This window comes from Tauraco erythrolophus, chromosome 22 (assembly GCF_009769465.1).
Source record: "Tauraco erythrolophus isolate bTauEry1 chromosome 22, bTauEry1.pri, whole genome shotgun sequence".
Lineage (NCBI taxonomy): Eukaryota > Metazoa > Chordata > Aves > Musophagiformes > Musophagidae > Tauraco > Tauraco erythrolophus.
The window spans coordinates 8955619-8970001 of NC_141486.1; the positions used below are offsets into that span (position 1 = coordinate 8955619).

Here is a 14383-nt window from a genome sequence, read left to right on the forward strand (position 1 = left end):
CCTCCTGGGGCAGAAAACATTCCAAGTCCTGATTACAAGCCTCTGTGTACACAAACCCCTTGATCCTGAGCCACTTCGATGTGGAGGGTGGAGGATAAAACCTCAGGGTGGATCTTGGGACAGTGGGAGAATGGAGAAGCCAGTCTGTGGGTTTGAGAACAGCAGCTCAGCTTCCAGGTTAATTTGGCTACGAGCAAAAAAAACCTAGGGCAAAAGCAAGGAATGTGTAGTTTAAGTACCTTAGTACTCAGAAGAGCTCCAGCTGATGTGGGATGGGAGCAGGAAGCCCTGATGTGCTGCTAGAAGCAGAGTCACCCTTCAGTGATGGAAATGAGCCCAGAGGGAGAGGCTGAGCGTTTCCAAAATGAGCTGTGGGCTTCAGAGCTGCTTGAGGGCTCGCCTGGTGTTTTGTGCTGGAGTTTGGGAAGTGTTTAGGGAGCAGGGAAGGAGGTAGATGGGAAATGCACAGAGCAGCAGTGTGGGGCCATGCCTCGTTGCTCTTCCTGCCCTTGTAGCAGTGGTGTGAATTGTCTGATGGAGCTGTGAAACATGTTTGACTGTGGATGGTTATGACTGGATGTTTCATGGAGACCTTGGGTTGGATTTCTCTTCTACCTGCTCCTGCTTTTCTGACCCAGGACCAGCTGCTGGTCAAGTCTCTCTTGAGACCGTTCACCACCTTCACTAGACCCTCTCTTTCCCTTTGTGTCCCCCACCTCCATCGTAGCCAGGGGTGGGAACAAAGCCCAGAGCTTTCTGGGTCATTGGGACCAACACCTCCCAGGCAGACACTGACCCTGTTTACACAGGGCTGAGTAAAAACTGAGCAACTGCCTCCACTTTGGCTCAGCCCAGCTCCAACAGCGAGTTTGCAAATGCGTAACTCAAGCCAAGAGCTTCACTTGACTTTACTACATATTTTCCACTGTGTGAGTCCCCTTTACAATACGCCGGCGTATCCAGCTTCGTGTGGGCGGCGCAGCCAGCAGAAGCTGATCTCGTTCCTAATTTTCCATAGATGAAAGGGAAATAAATCAACGTGAAACCGGAGCCAGGAAACGGCACCGTTCGGCGCGGAAGGGGAAGACACAAAAGAGCAACGCGGCGATGTGCCGTGCCGCAGCTTGTAATGAGGGAGAATCTGTTTTTAAACTATCCCTTATGGTTCACACATATGTCATTGAAAAATCACTTCTATAGGAAAAAGCCAGCCCTTTAGCTTGGTTATTAGTGGATTATTTGATTTGGATGGAGAGAGGAAACTTGGAACAGCGCGATCAGCCCTTGGTGAGGCGGTGACATCAGGAGATGAAGTTGGATGGGGAAATGCAGCACTAAATGAAAAGGTAAAGAAAATAGGGAACTTGAGTATGTGGTCAGGTCTGCATGACCACAAGAAGAAACGGGAAGGCTGGGCAGCCTTTGGCAGCCTCGCAGGCTTTAATTTGGGTTTACATGGAGTTTTCAGAGGCTGCATGCTCCCCTCCAGGCTGCAGCTCCTCTCCAAAATGCTCCAATTTGCTCATTTTGTATGAAAAACGTAGTCTGGAGCTGACCCTCAAGACTGGATGGGGACACTAGCCAGGCTGTGAGGCTGTGCCTTGGGCCCTGCTGCAATGGGGATGACCTTTGGGTGGTGGCAACTGGGACCTGGAGAGCAGTGGCACTGGTGGGGGGGGTAGAGCAGGGCTGTGCTGGGCAGTGGAGGACAAGGGGAAATGGGGACTTGGGTTTCTTCCAGGGATTTCTAATGAATGAGATGAGGAAAAATGGAGAAAATCACTTTTTTGAGCCTGCTCTGTGGAGCGCAGGATATTGAGTGTACGCTTCGGAAAGGCAGCGCTGTGCGGAATACACCGGATGCAAAATGAGGGCGTTATTTCAAAACTGCTCATTGTTTCGTCTTCTCTCTCCTTCTCGGCTTTATGAACTGCTAGTTAAAGGGCTGGCAGATCATGATAGACAATGACATCCATTCATGTTGTCCTATTCATTTCTCAGAGGCCTGGGCTGGGCTTTCGTGGTGTGGTTTTTGTTGTTGGGTTGTGTGGGTTTTTTTATTTCCATGCTGGCCAGTGGAAGGTTGGGCTGACTCTGTCCTCCCTTTAGGGAAATGCATCCCAGAACGTGCAGGCTATCAGCTAAGGTGGCTTTCCAGAGGACCTGAATGTGAGTTGTGTGGGATGCTGCCCTAGAGGTCATTGTCCCAGTGATACCAACCTGCACTGGTCCCTTCACCACAGCCTCAGGGCACTACCAAAGCAATTAGCACCCTGATGGAGGGTGGTGGTGTGGGTGCAAGCTGCTGCCCTCCCCTGCATGCAGCAGAGGGATAAATCTCTTTTTTTTTTTTTTTCCCCCCTGTAACCACTGATGTGAAGCCAAACTTTGCCTGATTCTGGTACCTTCCTAGACAGTCCCAACAGTTGGCATTGATGGTTGGCAGGTTCTGAGCCCTGCTGTCACACTGGGCCCTTGCGATGGGTGCCAGGGAGCACACCACCTTGTCACACCATCCTGTTTTATTCTTGCATGAAAATTTCTTTCCTTGATAGTCAAGAGGCAGCTGCAGTTGCAAAAGCCCATTGCCAGGTGCCTCCTGACTGCCCTGCTTAGGCATATCCATGGAAGCAAATTTTTTTGAGCAAGTATTAAGAGTTTTATTTTTTTCTGAATAGTCTAATTTGCTGCTTGCAAGTGTTCAGAAGCGTAATCTGACTTGATGCTTCAATTAAGGAACAAAACCACAGCATGTGAATAGACCTGAGCCAAACCAGCTCCTATTGGAAAACAATCGGAAGGAACTACTTGAAAAACTTCTTGCTGCGGAGTTAACACTTATTTTGTGAACAGTCGATAACTTAAAAGGAAAAAGAAAATGTTAGAATTCTGGATAGATATCTGGCAGATATATTCTGGTTTTTTGAATAGTTTGTTGCTATGAAGTCACTCTCAGCTGGGGGTATTTAATACTGTAAACAGAGGATGGGTGCATCTGTTAAAGAATACCTGTGAGCTTGGCAGGACAATTTTTGAGCAGTTTTTAAAATGTTCCTTTTGAAGCTATCCTGTAGACTGACACTTATTCCTGGCATTTGTAATCTGGAGGGGGGAAAAAAAAACCAACACCCAAACAAGAAGCCATATAGTGGCTGAGCTGTAAAGCTGGATGTAAAGACAGTGATAACAGAGCACATGGTGATTGTGGGACCTCTATTTTTAGGGATGAATGCTGTAATTTGTGGGGAGTGTGACATAAATGCTGATTTTAAGTTACTAAATGAAGAGTTTGAAGGCAGAAATCACAGAGCGATGAGCTGCTGTGTGGTCACATAGGAAAAAAATAACTCTAAGGGTTTGATCCTGGAGTGTTTGCTGGAGAGCCAGTAATGACTGCAGGTCTGTTGTGTGGAGGGATGAGCCCCTGTCTTTGAGTAAAGGGTCACCTGAGGTTGCCTGGGTGGCAATGCCAGCCTGGATGTGGCTGGTACCTGGTGACAGGTAGCAGCAAACCCTTGGACTGTGTGATGTGACCTTGCTCTGAGAGCTGCCTGGGGACCTGGGACCTGGAGATCCTTGGTTTTCTCCTCCTTTCTTCTTGGGTCTGGAAAACAGAGAAAGGGTGTTTTCCTTATATAGGCAGAAATACAAGAACTACTTATTTTGTGGTGTTTCAGCTCATCTTTTTCCAGTTACTGTTGGAATTGGGAATCTCAGATGCCTTGAGATTAGGCAAGACTAGATCCCTTCTAATTTGTCTCGTGGTTGCTTAAAGCTTTTCCTACAGTAGGAGCACTGCAGAGGTGTCTTATTATGCATGCTCCTGTATCTCATCAGACGTGAACTTGCTGCAAGGCCTCCCCTCTGACAATGAACTTGTCTGATGCCTTTCTTTTACCTGGCTGGCTGTTTCCATGACACTTATAGGAGTTTAATTATCTTGAGCCTTTTTTTCCTCTGTCAAAAGTGATTGAAATTAGCTATCGGATTCAAGAGTTACTGAGATGGATGGACACACCTGTGGCTGCACAAAGATCACACATGGCTGGCTTTCAGGGGAAATCAGCCAAACAAATGCATTGCTGTCCTAGCGAATTCATTAGAGGAGAATGCTTTCTCATGTGTTAGTTTAAATCCCCAAAATAACTCTCAATGTGGTTTCTGGTACACACTGGATGAATGTGTAGTTGCTAGCAGTTGTAATTACAGAAGGTTGGGTTGGTTTTGGTGAAGGTGTTTCCCTCTAGCTTGCCTGCTATGCATACAACAGCTCTACTCCAAATATTTCCTCTAGGTAGGATCCTTGTAGGGACCTGGTTCTGCTCTGGCTCCCTGTGCTGGCAAAAATGCAAGAAGGGGTTTGCCTGGCTGAACGGAGACGATGTTTCAGATCCTACATATGGAGCGTGCAGAGATCAGGGCTGCTAAGGACCTACACCAGCTCTGACCTTAACATCTCACACGTTCCCTAGGAGATGGTGCAAGTGTGCCAAGTCCCTCTGCCAAGCTTGGCCCTACACGCAGAGTCTAAACCTGCTTTTCTCTCGTTCCAGCTCTTCTCAGAATTGGGTTTCCTATTTTTCAGTCAAAACTGGAAAGGGGAAAAGAGTCAGGCCATTTACCATGTTCATGGGAGTTTTGGAGCAGCCAAAGAAAACTGAGTCACTTTGGAAGGGTTCTCTGCAGTCAGGTTTTTTACCTTTTTTTAATCCTTTCCCTGAAATAGAAGGAACACCTTTGCCTAGCCAGCAGCTCAAAAATAATCCAGTAAAGGAGTTATTTCTTCCAGTCAAGCCTGGTTAGTAGCATGGTCCTAGCTCATATTGCAAGGTTTCCATCCCACAGAGAACCTCTGGGGCCTTTGGTGACTCAGTCTCAGTGAGCCAAGGGACTCCAGCTCCTGTCCTGTTTTCTCTCCTTGGGGAAGGTGTTACTGCAGAAGATAGGTAAATGGTTTATCAGAGACAAGTGTCAGCTGAGGATGGTCCCCAGTTGCCCAGGAGAGCCATAGTTGCTTGAATGTAGATGGATGCAGTTCAGTTCTTCATCCTCCAGACCTGATGTTCCCATGGAGCTGGTGTTCACCAACAGAGGGTTTGAGCTTCTTGCACTACTGTGGCTGAAATGAGAGCACTGGTGGGTACCATGAGCAGATTGTGGCTTGGCTTTGCATCTGCTACAGGTGATGGAAATCCCTGAAGATTATTAGGTCTTGGGTGACTGGTGAAGAGGGATAAATAGGATGTGCTCAGCTGGCTTCAAGCTGGCCTGGGTCAGCCCTTCAGAGGAGGGGTTCAGGGCTGGTGGAAAGCATGGGTGTTCTCCAAAGGGCTGGGAGGGACTAAGAGCCTGTCCTCAGCTGCAGGGTGCTCCATGGTAAGATCAACACCTCTGGTGCAGCTCCTGCACTGGCCAGGGTCCATCCCTGCGGATGTGACGTGCAGTTGGTGCTCCGGAGGCGATGCCCAGGCACTTGTGAACACCCAGTGATAGCTGTGTTTGACATGTCCCAGCTTTTGCAGGAAGAGGCCAAGGATAAGGATTAATCCCTGACTTTGGGAAAGCTGCTGGGGATGTGTCAGGCTTTAGCAGGGCATGTGCCCCACGCCTGAAATGGAAACGATGTTGTTAGAAGTCAGTCTTCCCAAAGTACCCAAATCTGGTTCCTTTCCTCCTCTGCCAGTGTAACAGCTTAAGTTATTGGTGTTTAATGTCCACGTCTATAGGTGCCACACTTAAACATATCTGTTTAGACATGAACGTGCAAAGCATGTACGTGAGTGCTGTGGCTGCAGTTTGAGCTCAGAGGAGCGTGTGGATGGCGTGCAAAGGGGCTGCAGAGGAAAGTATCCTCATCACTCGGGCACCATGTGACATGGAAAGACTCCGGAAAAGCATCATGTTCCTGAGTCACAAATAAAGATTATACACTGATGTGTCAGTATAGAGCAATAGATTTCGGGTACACAACCCTTAAATCTGGCATTTCTGAAATTTTGGAACCCTTGCAGCTCTAATTTTCTTTAAAATTGCGTGTGCATGTGCGCACAGGCAGGTTGTTTTTAAGAGAAAACCTACAAAATCAGCTTCAGCCATATGGTCTCACATTGACATCTATTGAGTTTATCAGCAAGCGTGGTGCACCCATGTATGGGCACCTATATGCATGTGTATGTATAAGAAACATCTATTATGGATAACCTAACATGCAGCGGCCACTTTAGAGAGAAAATATTTACTTCAATGTGATGAAATTTGAACTTGAAGTCATGCAGCTTAATAAAAATGTGTGGTTTGGATTCCTTGTTCTTAGCATATGTTTCTAATCTGCTGGGGGGGTTCAGACCATCTGTCCAGAATGCATAATTTAAAAAAAAACACAATAATTTAAGAATCTTCATTTTGCAAACATAAAGACTGACTTTACAATAGGAAAATGAAATTTGAGAGTAATGTCCTCTATTGGGGTGGAGAGAGGTCGGACTGTTAGGGGCTTTCTTCTTTCTTTTTTTTTTTCCTTTAAAAACCTGAACTGTGACACTATTATTTTTCCCCTCTTTGCAAAATAGCTGCAGAAACCTCTCATTTTTGCCGATGTTACCGCGGTGCTCAGCCAGGCTGTAGGGGAGTGAATATAAAGCAGCCTTTTGTCACACCAGTCCGTGCAGCCCCTCTCCCTGTCTGTCCGTTCTTCCAGCCTGGGGCCACAGAGTAGGGGAAGCTGCTCGGTCGCATCCTGCTTTCCATGTCCATAACTGATTGTTTCGCACCCAAAAATCCTAGCAGATAGATTGTGGTTTGTTTTAACAGACATAAATATATAAAAATAGCCAGTGGAGCTGGACTGCTGAGCATGACGGTTGTTGATTTAAGGATATCTGTCTCTTTGGGTGTTTTTAGCAGGTCTTTGTATTTGCTTTATTTTTTAAGACATCTTGGCTGCCTTTTCCTTTCCTGCAGTCCCTACTGCTTGGCTGCTGCTTTGCCCTGACTGTACCTTCCCATCTTCCCATCCCATTGAAAGACTTATGGTGTTTGTGCTCGCTTTAAAAAGGAGGAATGCAGACAAAATAGTGGAGCACTGACCCCATGGATGGCAGCAGCTTTAAGAGGGACCAAGGTGTGCAGGAAGATTGAAGTGGAAAAGCAAAGCAGCTCGCAAATGTTCTGTTCCGAAGGACCGCAGTGTGTGATGGTGATGCCACCACGTTTGCAGTGGCTGATGTAAGGCTGCCTGCACAGAGCTGTAAGGCATGAGGATAAACAGAAGCTGAGGAGTCATTTCTTCTCTGGGTGGGTCCTGCTCCCTTGTGCAATTAGCTGTGGCAGTTAGTAAAAGTCCTTGTCGGCTTTGCAGTGCAGCCTTGGAGCACGCAGCCGGTGTCTGGTGGTTTGCAGCACCAGACATGAGTCAAGGGAAAGCTGGACGAGTCCCCTGGTACGTGCGTGGGACGGACGCTGCCTCCTGCTCTGCATTCCCTGACCTGGGATGCTCCTGCGGGAACCTCTCAGCCAGCGTTGTAAGGACAAGAGATTTAAACCATGTTCTGATTTCTGCTGTGTTGGCAATGCCCACCTTCAAATTTGTTAGGGTTTTTTTCCTAGCTTAAGTTTTCCCATTTGCTGGAGAACAACCCCCTTCCTACCAGCTGCCACTGTGCCCCTCGTGCAGCCCAGCTCCGCAGGTCCTGCTGCATGGAGTGGACCTGCCGAGGGATGCTGCGTTGTCCCCGCAGTGACTTCTCCAGCTTCGAAACAAAAACCCTGGAGAAAGGCCTGGCTGTGATAGCCTTGCAGTAACTACTTTGTAGGTTTGATGCTTTCTGTGCCTTTGCCAATGCCACCTGTTTTCCAAGCTGCCTCTTTCTTAAGGATTGTTTTTCTCTGCACCCTGTGTCCCCTAAGTTCCTGGATCTTAATTAAATGACAGGTTGCTAATCTGCCTTATCTGGGTTTTTCCACTCATTTGGTAAATTTTTTGAACAAAACGTGTCCTCAAAGGTCTGGGCATCAGCTTTTAGCTGGGAAAGACACATCGCCCACTGGAAGCAATGCTCATTTACGGCTCATGGCAGGAGCCACAGGGTAACGAAGTGTGCGATGTCCATGTAATGCTTCATCTGAGCACTGCTGCCCCCCCACAGTCAGTCAGGGTCAAGGTTGAGTAAGGTGAAGGACAATTGCCTCAGAGCATAAAGCAGCCCCAGAGCTTTTTGGGACCTTTAAACTGGTGGTTAGATGTCTCTTCTGAAAGGATGGAGGTTTCAATTAGGCGACGTGCCTGGGGATGAATCAGTGTTGGCAGCGAAGGGATGGGGAGCTGGTGCAGGGACCATGGGACTGTGTGGTCTGAGTGGTGAGTCTGGAGCTGGGCTTGGGCTCTTGCCCCATCGTTAAACGTCCATTTGAGCTTGGTCAGGTTTTTTCATCTTGTCTCTTTTTTGTTCTCTTCAGGGCATTGCCAGTCCCTACATGAGCAGCTTTTGGGGCAGGACATGGTGGTGAAGTGGACCAAGGTAGCAGAGGGTGAATGTAGAGATGTTACTTGGGGGCTGGAGAGAGCAAAAGGGCTCTGGGCTGCCAGGATTTGGTGAGGATTCCAGGGAAAGTGGCTGGAAGAAGTCAGCAATGATTAATGCGTTTAACAAACTCAGCCTTTGGAAAGGCAAGAAAATATTTCACTCATCAAGGATAGGAAACTGGAACGGTGGATGAGTCTGTCCATTGCCTGTAAAGTGCTGTCATGTAAATAACCCATACTGCTGCTGGTGAATGCTGTGTATTGTCTTTGGGAATTAGCTCTGTGTTGTCACTTCAACAAAAAAGGACTTTGGTGTAAGCTCTGGCTTCGCAGAGGTTGCTCGGCGTTGCACCGGCGGCCGCGGCTGCTGCTGGGGAGTGTTTGCATTAGGGCAGGGTGTTATTTACATTGTGTGGTTCTGGGAGCCCAGGCTGGGCGGGGGGAAGTAGCTGCCTGGAAATGAACCTCCTATTAGTGTCTCCTGCTCTGCTAATGACTTGAGTCCTTGACTGGTATTTGGGTATTGGCAGAGCGACAGCTCCTTCAGGAGAGCTTTCCAGAATTAGCAAAGCCATCTGGCTTTTGTTCTCCTAGAGAATCGCTTGTCCTTCCCTTCCAGTAAGGCGTCCTTGCAGTTGCTTGTCGTTTGTATCGTGATATTACACCGACAGCCCTCCTTGCTCCAAAAAGCCTCTTTTCACAGTCAAAGTCATCGAGCAGCTGACCCGAGTGTCCAGCAGTTACGGATGGAGGGAGTGTGATGTGGCGTTGCCCCACCGTGTTTCCATCCATCGGAGCAGGGCCGGGTGGAAAGGACAGCTCGGAGCAGAGGGTAGCCCAGCTTGGGGAAGGGGACGAGGTGTAGGGAGGGGTCCGTGCTCCCCTCCCCTGCCCTGCTCCTTCAGAGCCAGTGGCCAGGGCTAACAGCGAGTTGACGGATCCCCGTGCGATAGGAAATTGGGTTCCTCCCTGGGATTATAAAATATAAAGGTTGAAAATTACTGGGGAAGTTAATTACCTTTGAGCCACAGGGCTTATTTTCTTCTTATTGCTGTGGTCAGGGAAAGAGGCGTGTGGGCTGTCCAAATAATTACTGCAGTTTGTGTTCTGTAAGTTTAATACCAGCAACGCCAACGGCTTAGCTGTGGGGTGGGGATGCAGGACCGGGCTGACGTGTCATGGGAACGAGGTTTCTTAGGCCACGTCCTCTCCCAGACGGAGACGCAATGAGAAACTGTTATCAGCCCTTAGGAGAGGTTTTACCTTGAAGCCATATTTGGTTCTAGTGAAACTCCTGTCCCTTTCTGAACCTGTTTTTCCTAACGAGGGCTCGGAAGAGGCTCCTGTCTGGGTGCCAAGAGCCAGGAGGGAACCGGTCTCGCGGTGATGGGAGCCCGAGAGAGGACATAGCAGAGATCCCGCAGCAAAGCTGCCCTGTCCATTCCTGCAGCCCCTCTGCGGGGGGAAGCAAACATCTGCTTTGGGTTTATCCAAACCACCAAGTATTTGTAGCTGACTCATGACTGCGTGCGAGTTGAGGTTGCCCTTTTTTTTTTTTCCCCCAAGCCAGACCTTCAACTATTGCTTTCCCATTTTGTAATGCAAAATTTTTGGAAGCCCAAAGGATATCCTTTAGGTACCAGTTACTCTGTCTGATGAGCTCAGGGACTTGGGACATGGGTACGCAGGGGCTGGTGAGGATGATGAGTCTTTGTCTGACCCTATGGTTGCAATTTGGCTCCTTTTCTGGAGCAGCCATGTTTAAACGAGGGACTCTGGGATGATGCTGATACAACAAAGGATGCACCGATGCCCTGAGCGGTTATTATGCTTCTGACTTGGGGTCTCGCTGCACTGGTAGAGCTGGGAGCGTGGTGAGAAGAGAAGCAAAGGGTGACCCAGAGCTCCTTCACTGACTTCTCCAATACCACTCGTACTCTGGTGTGCGCAGATGAGGAGCAGCTTGGAGCACTGGCACTGGGCAGCTGCTGTGTCCTTAGCAGAGAGCCTTCATCCATGGGTAAATGCTGATGACAGGTTTTATCAAGTGGAACATCAGAGGGCTGGCAGGCCATCTCTGAGACGGGCTAGATAGGCTTTTTTGGAAACTTGCTGATGGCTGGCATCTCCAACCTTCTCCTTTGTCATAAAGCCTTAGTGAACTTTGGTCACCCTTAAGTCACCTGGTTGGGTTTGCGTTTATGCAAAACCCAGCAACACCCCAACTGCTTCCAATAACTTTTAAAATTTTTTTTTTTGCACATGGTACAATTGTATATCCTGATGCTGTGGTTATCCAATTTAAGTATAGGAGTTTAAAAAGGCCCATCGAGCAGTGTTTATTCTTATTGATGTTAAGAGTCTCTAAGACTTTGGGGTAACACACTAAAACAACGGTCCAGTTAATTATTGGTGCATTGCAGTGAGAGCCCCGAAGAATCCCAGGATTTATGGAGCTGCTGCCAATGCTGGATGAAGTCACTCCGATTATCCTCACCAGCTGTTTGTTTTGTTGAACCACAGCGATTTCTCCAAGTTACTGAAGTTGATGTCATTGGAAGTGATGTGATATTTTTGCACACATATAGAATAAGTGTTAAAAAATGCTCCAGAAGAGCTTTTCCAGTCTTGTCTGGGAGCTGGCTGGGCGGTTGAATTCAACTGGCTTGATGGAACTTAATCCATAAAGCAAATGAGTCATCAGGCATAAATGGCTTTACCATAAATGTCAGACAGATTCTTACTGGTCCTGACAGTTAGCACTTCCATCTGTTTGGTGGAGCAAATAAAAGCCTCACAATTCACAATCATTTTCACAAATGTGCTGTCCTGTCTCTTCCTCTTCACGGGAAGCTCTAGGAATAAAGGTCAAAATGTGATTTATTTCCCTTTTTAAAAACTAGCTCTCCTGATGGATGAAACATTGGTTATTTTCAGGCAAAACCTGACCTTTTTCTCCACTTCAAATTTTTTGTCAAACCGGCAAAGTGCAGTTGTGCCTTGGCTCTGCATGCTGAGAAGTTCCCCAGTTACTGGAGCGCTTTCTTGAACCCAGATGTGCCCAACTTGTTCACGTGCCAAAAGAGGACTGGACCCCCGTCCACAGGGCTGGCTGGAGTACGCAGCACTGGTGACTTCTCCTTCGAAGCAACACCAGTGCATTACTGACCTGCTCCCTGGCTCAGATACCTCTTTACTTGAAAATAAGTCTTAAAAACCTACATGATTTGGCTGGTAAAGTCTTTAAACCACTCTCTTAGTGTAAGTTCTCTCTCTTACAAAACCTTTGTGGAAAATTTGTAGCCGGTGCGTGTGCGGAAGGGGGGAAACTCAGTGGTATCTTCGTTATCGCTGCTTCTGTTAAAAAAAGCAGATGTTGACATAGGAAGGAGAGAGGGGTTTGGGTGTTTTGTGTAACCATAACAGTGAAACAAATGGACACTTGAGCGAGGAAGAGGAGCAGAGCTGGGGACAGCTATCTCTTGGTGAGATTTATTAGTGGCAGCACACTTGAGAGGACACAAAAGGCTCGCGAACCTCCCGGCCCGGCTCGCTCCATTTAAAGTCGGCTTTTTAAATCAAAGAAATGGGGCTCTTGACAGCAGAGCTTTGTGCATCTTTTGTGAAGTTCAGATAGTGGGGCTTTTTATTATGGGCTAAATTAGCCCATTTTATTGTTTTGCACTGAGGGATGAGGTCAGTTGACTGGGAATCTTGCTAACAAGGTTTTACTCCCGTCTGCTTTTTACAAGTGTTAACGTGGGGTACCCACCAGTGCTGTGCACTTGCTGCTAATGAAACAAAGATGAATGGTCCAGCAGACCCCGTGAGCTCTCCTTCTTCCCCCACTACTGAGCTGCTCAACCCATGTCAGTGTACTTGAGCTCAGATACTCCCTGGGGCTCTCATTCCTCCAAAATCGGGTGCATTTGATTTTTTCCTTCTGATTTTTGCATGCTTGCACACCGCTGCTGGAACAACACGGAAAGGATGAACTTCAGTGGGCAGAGTGATTGATTGGGTTTGAAAAGGAAATGGGAAAATAGTAGGCACGTTGAATGATGCTGGTGAAGCGTGGTGAGCTCTGAAGGAGCTGTCTGCAGCTCATGCTTTTCCCTGGCACCCTTTGCATACCAAATTTATTCTGTCATGCACTGATTTTTCTCAGGTTCTCGACCCAGAACCAGCAGGAATCTTCCCTTGTTCATCCTCCCCTGCTCACTTGGCAGCAACCGCCGGGCCAGCGCTGTCCTTGGGTGTGCTGAGTGAGGCTGGGGTTTCAGCTGAGGGCCCAAGCCTTCAGCCTGGGGCTCATGGGTGATGCTCTTCCACATAAGCAAAGGTGCTGCCAGTGCCTTGAGCTGTCAGACCCAGAGGATGCTCAGCTCCTGTAGTGCTGCAGGGAAGCAGGGTGGGGTCAAGCCAGGGTTTCTCTCCATGCATAGCTCAGGAGCTGCCATCAGCTGAGGCTAAAAGCAAGATCAGCTTCAGCAAATTCTCTTCCGCTTAACCTTTTGCACTGTGTTTAGCCAACGTGCCTTTCTTTACTTTATCAGTTCCTCGAGGAAACACAGTTATAGTCCTGGTCACTTATAGGATGCAGACTATCAGCTCTCCTTGAGGTGCAAATCCAACCTTATCAGGAAGAAAAAGCTTTCAGGCTTCCTTCCTTGCCTCTTGGAGACAAGTACCAAGTTTGCTTTTGTAGCTGTTTTATTTCAGTTTATCCTGACAGTGCTGGACACTCTTCATAACCCTATGGAAACTGGGAAGCTTTAACCACCTAGCTAAGAGAAGGGCATAGATGGCTTAACTCAGCTGTCAATGAAGGGCAGGGATGGTTGAGGTCCTATGTGTAGAAATAGCAGCTGGAAAGGTCTTCACAGCATCAACTTTAAGAAAATTGCCTTGGCCAGGTCAGGCATCTTGCAGGGAAGGGAATTCCAAAGGGGCAGCCTGGTTTGTTGCTCTGAAATGCCTTTGGAGATAGGGATGATGTGATGTGAGGAACCCCATAACACCTCCACGTTCCTTCAAGTGTCTGCTCAGGGCTGGGTTATGTCCTCTTGGTCACACCATGGCCGAGTTCCCTGTGCAGGTCCTGTAGTCAGGTGCTGGCCAGAGCTGGTGGTACATTGAGGGGAAGGTGGAAAGCTAGAACAGTAATGACAGAACTGCTCCACAGATTTATTTAAAAAAAAAAAAAAGAAAAAGGAAGGAAAGACTATTTCTCTTTCTTAAAATAGTAATTGAAAACCACTTTGCAGACGTTTCTGTTAATTTAGTAAAGGTTATTCACAGGAAACAATGGCTAATAAGCCTAAACCAATGCTCAATTTTAAGGTAATTTGCATAGCATCTGAGAGGTGCCCAGACATCACGGTGAGCTGCTGCAGAGATGGATGCGATAACCCGGAGGTGGAGGAGGGAAACCCCAGGCAGCTGTACCTGTCCTTTGGAGCAGGGCAGGATGCAGCCAGGTCTGCGTGGTCCTTGCAGCCTTCTTTCCCTGTAGATCTCTGCCAAAAATGTAACCGGCACTTTTGTGAGGGAAGTCCTCCCAGTTTTGCCATAATGCTCCTTTTTCCCTGATGCCTTAGCCATGTTTTTCTATTATTAAATAAGATTTTTTTTCTTCCCTAATTAAAGTATCAGATCTAATAATCTACATACTAAAGTCTTGTCTTACATAACTGTCTACTGAATAAACCGGTTTGGGCCGTTATGGATAAGCAGCACGGTGGTTCTTTAGGAAGCTAAAGGGTGGGTTCTGCTCCGACCTTTGGGCTGCGGCTGCGTTGTGCCTCGTTGGCTGTATAGCAAGTGGCCCTGTGAGTGGTCTCTGTGCCCAGTGAGCTAGCC

The 14383-nt window shown here is 47.8% G+C and overlaps 1 protein-coding gene across 3 annotated transcripts in view; it reads left to right on the forward strand.

The window, feature by feature from the left end:
- Nucleotides 1-14383, forward strand: part of COL5A1 (collagen type V alpha 1 chain) — a 155077-nt gene that overhangs the window by 54823 nt on the left and 85871 nt on the right. The window lies entirely within an intron of this gene.